Below are 7108 nucleotides of genomic sequence, written 5' to 3'. Positions count from 1 at the left end.
CTGTCTACTATAATTTAAAATCAAAGGTTTATGCCAGTGAAGACTTTAAAAATGCATGCGTAACTGGAGTGATTTTGTGGGTTTTTTTGTTGTTGTTTTGTTTTTGTTTTTGCTAAAAAAAGAGCATATTCCAATAGAATTTAAGGACTGATTTAAAAAAAAAAAAATATATATATATATATATATATATATATATATATATATATATATATATTTTTTTTTTTTTAAATCAGTCCTTAAATTCTATTGGAATATGCTCTTTTTTTAGCAAAAACAAAAACAAAACAACAACAAAAAAAAACACAAAATCACTCCAGTTACGCATGCATTTTAAAAGTCTTCACTGGCATAAACCTTTGATTTTAAATTATAGTAGACAGAAGTATAATCTGTGATTTCTATTACCCTGGAGGCTGGCTGACTTTGTGCTAAACAGTGGTGTGTACAAAGCAGTCCACTCTATTATTAATTATTGGTGTTGGAGCTGGTGCCAAGCATAATCTTCAGTCTGAACTGAAATGTTGTGAGGGACTTCAAGGAAAATTTGCCAGGAAATTTTGTCCCAAGGGAACATCATGAAAGGAAAAGGATGTGAGAAAAATGAAAAACACCAGCCAAATTCACATCACTACCCACTAAAATCACATGTACTCCTGATAACCATATGCATGAACACTCCACACTTCCCTACTTTTACTGCTGAACTCCTGCAGCACTACGCTTATACAAGTCCTTATTATTTACTTTCAGGTTGTAAAAGAAGAAAGGATTAAGAAAAAAAGAAAAAGAAATCACCCAGCCATGTTTTGCCCCTGCAGAAGCAACACCAACCACACGAAGCCTCATGAAAGGTTATCATAAAAGCTAAGAAAAAAAAACAAAAACAAAACCAACAAGGATTACTCAAAAATGTAATTGCTTAGCCTACCCAGAACTGCCAGCAGCAGTTTCCTCTTTAGGCAATTGACTTCACAACCTTACCCAACCCTTCAGAAATTTCCTGGTCAACAAGACTTTTCGGAAGCTTTGTGGAAAAAGAAAGAACAACAAAAAAGCATCGGTTTTAGTCAGTTTCCTTAAGACTGAATCACTTCACAAGAACTCAGACTAAACAACTGTAAATGTTACTAAAAGTAAATTGGTTTATCCCTGAAGAGTAATAAAAACAAACAACCAGACAGGAAAGCGTGTTGGAAACAACCCCTTAGACTTTGAGCCCAAGGGAAGATTCAGATATCAACTGAATATGTCTCTCTCTATTAGTAGAAATGGCACTGAAGAGCTTTTTTTTTCTTCTTCTTTTAAATTTCTTTTAAATTTCCAGAGATCCTCAACGGTATAAAATATTTCAAGGATTCCTTTTTTAAATTGTATTTACAATTGTATTTACAATTCTGATAATTTAGATTTTTAAGTATTTTTGTGACTAGAAGTATAAAGCATGTTTTGTCAAAAGAGTTTTCAAATTAACACACAAAGCAGAGGGAAGATATTCTGTGAGACTACACTGACTCTACATTTACTGCTGTGAGTATATTCTCATCCTCAGGGATGAGCTTGGTGGCATTATTTACATGAACAAGCTCAGATAGATATTAGCACTGGAGGACTATGTGTCCACAACAAACAGGGCTCGATCTCATATCTAGTTATAGGAAGTAATTCATATTTGAAGGGAAGATGCAACTTATGTATCTAGATAGTTGCAAAGGATTAGATGAGAAAGTCAGGCTCCCATTTCAGTAAGTGTGCTCTCACCCATCTGCCAACACACAACAATGGATAGCTGGCCAGGCTGCAATCTATTTTGGAACTTTAGGGCACACAGTACAAATCACATCCATAGTTTCAGACCTGACATTATGAGGTTCTGAATGAAGAGGTCTATATGGAATGAGACACAGGAATTACCTTCTATTTAAAGCATTAAATTAGCTTTAGATGTTGTCCAATAAGTGATTGGAAACCAGTAGCTTTTATGTCAAGAACTCTGAGGTTCTTCTTAGTTTTCAAGCCTTTAAACACAACTGAAATGTCACTTTTTTTTTTTTTTGTAAAGTTGCAGAAAAATTGCCATTGAAAATGATTGTAGCCCAGAATGTCTAAAAGAGCATTATTTTCTCCCAGCAGAGACTTAAAGACCTCCAGGCATGGAAGAAGCCTCCACAGTGCTGCATAACAGAAAAGTAACAGAACGTAACAGAAAAGGCACCGGCCTACAGAACTTGGAGCCTAGTGAAGACCAAGGATCATTTTCAGTCTTTTACTATTTTAGTAAGTTTTCAGAAATATCACAGGTGAGCCAATAGCTCAGTGCTTTCCTTCATAAGGCGCTGAGGGAGACGATGCAGACCTTCCTTCTCTAGAGGGCTAGCTATGCGGCAGCTGATAGAAGGCAATATGAAGTGTGGACTTGGCTCTGTACTTAGATGTAAACACATGCAGAAACATTTGCTTTCACCAGTGAGCTCCCAAGTGATTTTCGTTGTTTTTTTCATTACTGGCATTTTCTCCTTCCTATGTTATTGAAAAGATGTTCGGTTGTATTTATGGAAATAAATTTATAATAAATGAGGCAATATCCTACCAGCAGCTTGTGAACATAACTTAAGCTAAATTTGTATATTTCCATTAAAAGTGCCTTATTCTGATTCAGGTCTGTCAATTGCAACCTGTTAAATATGCTTGTAGCACCTTAAAGTAAATCAATTAGGAGAGCCAAGCCTGGTGCTACATTTCATGTAGGATTTCCATTTTAACAAATATTTGGCACAGTGGTTTGAAAACACAAAGCATTTCATACTGGCATTTTGTGACAGTCTTAACTAATCTCTCCTTCTGACTTCTCACTCTCCTCCCCGTGTTCAACAGGGCTGCAGAGCCACGGGCAGATGATGGTTGATTGAGCTGTAGTAGGTGCTGCTCCTTAAAAAGCATGAGTTTTGTTTTTCTTTAAACTTCAAGGTCTTTTCTTGCTTCTCGTGCTTTAAAAGCCTATTGCAGACTTCCTGTCTACCTGCCACCGGCATTTGATTATAGCTTTTCCACCCATCTGGAGTATAATGAAATTCCTGCTCTGAGAGTCGCTGGTTGTGAAACGGAGGAAGAAAACAAGCTATTGTTCAGCCTGGAAGCGGCTGGGGCCAAGAACAACAAAGATTCCTCTCCTGCCACTTCTGTCACCTACATTCACGCTCCTTCCTATTCCAGTCCGCACTCATATTTGGAATGCAGGTCTCCAAAATGCATAAACAGAGATAAAATTGGAGGGCCAGCACTGACAGACAAAGGTCAGGGAATGCTCTCTTGGCAGGCCAGGCAGAGTGGGAACAAATAAGAGTAAACAGATTACATAACAACAGTTTTTCCTACAGTTATTTTAGCAACACAAGGAAGAACCTTGGCAGTTCTAAGCCGTTTAATCAGTCAACCTCTCTATAAATAAATAGGTATTTAATTTTAAATGCCATTTCTTCCCAAGGTTCAGTTTTACGTGGCTATCACACAGACCTGAGAAAGATGGTTTTTCTGAACCTCCCTTTTCTATCTTTTTTCTACTGCCTGTCTTCCCTTCCCCATATCCCTAAGCAACTGGGATTTGTGATACACTGGTTGGGCTAACTTTTGACCTGTTGTGTCTTAATCCCACTGTCAGGTGTACACATATATTAAAGAACCTCTTCTGCCTCCTATAAACTGGAGCGAGACACCTCCTCAGGAAGAGGAGTTTAAGGACCAAAATTAGCAAGAAGAGTGAAAGGGTACAAAAAGTTCACTTGATCCTGTAAAATACAGACTGGTTTGGAGTAATGAACTATGAGCAAGAGGAGGACCAGGACTTTCTTTGTAATAGTGGTGGATTGAACAAGGCTAGCCCCAAAGCCAGAGAAGTCGCGCCCCACATAACTCTTAATTCACCAGGAAATGTATATTTTATAGTCTTATTTTCTATTACAGACTCAAAAATCTGAGGATTTGAATTTCACAAGCTGGAAGTGTGCTATAAAACACTGCAACTTGAATAAAATATCTTCCCATACTGCAGAACAAACTTGGGAGCAGAAGCTGAGGAGCTACCATCCTTCTGCCTGTGTGCAAAACAAGCCTATTTCTACTGAGGCATTTTCATCTCACAGGCCCAGAATTAAAAAGGTAAGACTTTGTACTGATAACAGCCTTCTCCTTTTTCTTACTGTGCAAGGACATCACAAAGGCAGAAAAAATAAATGTATTGGAGGGGATAATAGCTTTGGTTTCTTCAGACAACAGTGTACAATTATCTGTTGTGTCACAAGTATATCCATTACTCCTTTACTTGACTTCTGGAACAACAACTTTGTGGCAACTAAAACCAAAACTTACATCTGAACCCAACACCGTTAGGGTCAGTAGGCAGTTTGTCTCCATGCATGGCACCTAGATGAAACCATCCTCATGCCTAGGTTAAGTTATCCCCTAATACAATGTGACTTTTTACCAGACATAGCTAGAAAATAATAGATTACAAATCCAGCTACGTGAAAACATAAGTAAAGGCACCAGGGAGCTCACTTACAAATTTATGCTCAAGTTTGCTAAATTACATAAAGACTGCCACATCCCAGCATAGTTTCTCAGTATAGCTGGTTTTCAGGCACAGTTCTGTCATATCCCAAAGAGAAGCAAATGCATTTTCTGGGCATCTTACCATCTTGAGGCAAGAAGGTAAAAAAAAAACAAAAAGAAAAAAAAAAAAATCTGCCTGCCACATCTATTAGTACTTTCTTTTTACATTTTGATCCCGTTAGCATGTTTCATATGACCTCATACTTTATCCAAGGGGTCAGCACGTAACTGCAATTACATTTTACGGCTTCTCTAGATACACAGTGCGACTTCCTTATTGATTCCTTTGGCAAAGTTAGCACACATACAGACAGGATTTAAGAACGCTGTAATTGGGTACATGGCCACGGATGGAAAGATGGAAAGGAAGGAAGTCAGAAGGTATTTTTAACATATACTAAGCTGTTGCGAGCACTTCAATCGTAGTCACGCTTGACTTGGAGCAGAGCAGATTAGAAGTCATACTCCTGGATATCGGTCAGTGCAATTAATACCTTCAAATAGAGGATCATGTAGTAGTAGTTTCCAGGATAAGTTTTTCTAGGCAACCCTAAGGAGGCTCAAAGTTTACATTTAAGTTGAATAACTGAGCGTATTTGAAGTTTACCCACATAAGTCAAACGCTGTGCAAATTGATGCAGGCTGGAAACTTGGAGGAGTAACCTTTTTTCCTCTCTCCAGCATTTATACCACATACATCTGCCACAATTACATTATATCTTTAGGTTTTTTCAGGATAACAAATTGTTTTTTTAATCAAAGTGCAGAAGTAGAAAAAGGCACAAAGACTATGCTAAAAGCAGATTTGTAATCCAGATTTTGCCTGTCTATAATCTAAAAGAGTACTTAGTCATAAAATTGGAACCATTGAGTATGAAGACGTATCCTCATGCATAATCAGAATTAAAAAGAAAAAAAACACCTCTACTTTTCTGTCCCTATGTTAATCTGTATTGGTAATACAGACAAATCTCAGAAAAAAAACTAGATTATCCTTTGATCTCTTTCTTCTGGCTAATTTAGCTGCATCACCACGCTTACCAATAATCTCAAATTGGAGATGTTATTGTTTTATACTCAACTGGTGTTGCCTGATCCAAGAGTACCAGTTGACCCAAGTTTTTGTAAGATCCATTGGTAGATTAATGGGAAAATTCCCATATTAGCATTGCACATGAAGCCACTGACACAGCACTTCACTGTCAGATTTTGACTCCTTCCAAGCATCCAATTTGGCAGAATCCTCAGCATGTCAGAGCCATTCTTGCTGAGGGTGTTGCCCTTTAGTTCATTTACTAGAATCTTCCTGAGCTAGAAATATGAGCTCAACCATAAACATGCTTTGTTCTCAATATAGGACAAAGCCTATAGACACTCAGCAGTGCATTATAAGAATAACATATTTTACTGCAAATTGGTCATATAAGTAATTTATTTTTTACACATAGGAAAGAGTGACTCTACATGCACTTCAAATTCCCCAGGTGTTCACTGGGGAACTTGTTCACCCCACTTTCAAAATGCTAAAGAAACATGCATCCAAATCAAGATTTTTCATTGTAATATAGCTGGTGTTGTCTTTAAGTGCTTCTGTCCAAAATGAATTCACAGTTCTTAGGAAGCCTATGATGGAAAAAGGCAGCTTTTTCTACTTTGAGACAGCCACAGGTTTTTTAAAGCATGAAGTACCAGAATTACGGGCTGAGTGTGGTTTTGGAAAAGACCTAGCTTAGAAAGATGTCATGTTAATAGAAACCAATCAAACAAAATCACACATTTTTAAGAGTCATTAATACTCATTTTACTCTTAGTCTTCCTCCTCATTCTGTTTCGTATTTAATTCTGAATAGGCCTGCAGATAATTGTTGCAGATCAAGATACAATTAATGCTAATACTTCTCTTAATACATCTCTGAAGACTGTATCAGATTCCTTTTAAATGTGAGAGGGCCTTTTTCCCCAAGGGGAGCAAAAAGCAGGGCCAGCTTGTATTAGTTACGATTCCATTCTGGCAAGAAGTTAAACCATTTCATTCTGGATGTCTCTTTCTAGCTCAAGTAATAAAGACAGGTCTGGAAATTCAATTACTGTCTCTTGTCTGAAATTTTTAAAGGAATCATTGAGAGAGAGAGAGACTCAGAAAGCATATTTAAGAGGTCTTGTTTTTAAAGTTTATTATTGTATCATTACTGTTTAGAGTTCAAATTTGAAGTGATGTAATTACCAGTGTAAACACACTATATTTTAGAACTGTTAAGCCAGTTACTGATTCTTTTTTTCTGGCTGCAGGACCAGAGAAAAAATTTACAGCATCTCTTTTTGCATTTCTTTGCATCTCAGGCTGAATAAGGATGGAAACATTCCATGCCTACCTAGAGGAAAGAAAAAGGCTGCTCTTCTCTCCCTGTTCTTAACATTGTTTTCACAATATTTGTTTTGGCCATACATACATCCCTTTTGATTTTATTCTAAGATGAGAGTGAAGGTATGTGACAAGAACAGG

Source organism: Lagopus leucura, unplaced genomic scaffold (genome assembly GCF_019238085.1).
Source record: "Lagopus leucura isolate 7727_CA_CO unplaced genomic scaffold, USGS_WTPT01 Super-Scaffold_100004, whole genome shotgun sequence".
Classification (NCBI taxonomy): domain Eukaryota; kingdom Metazoa; phylum Chordata; class Aves; order Galliformes; family Phasianidae; genus Lagopus; species Lagopus leucura.
This window is presented reverse-complemented; position numbering follows the sequence as displayed.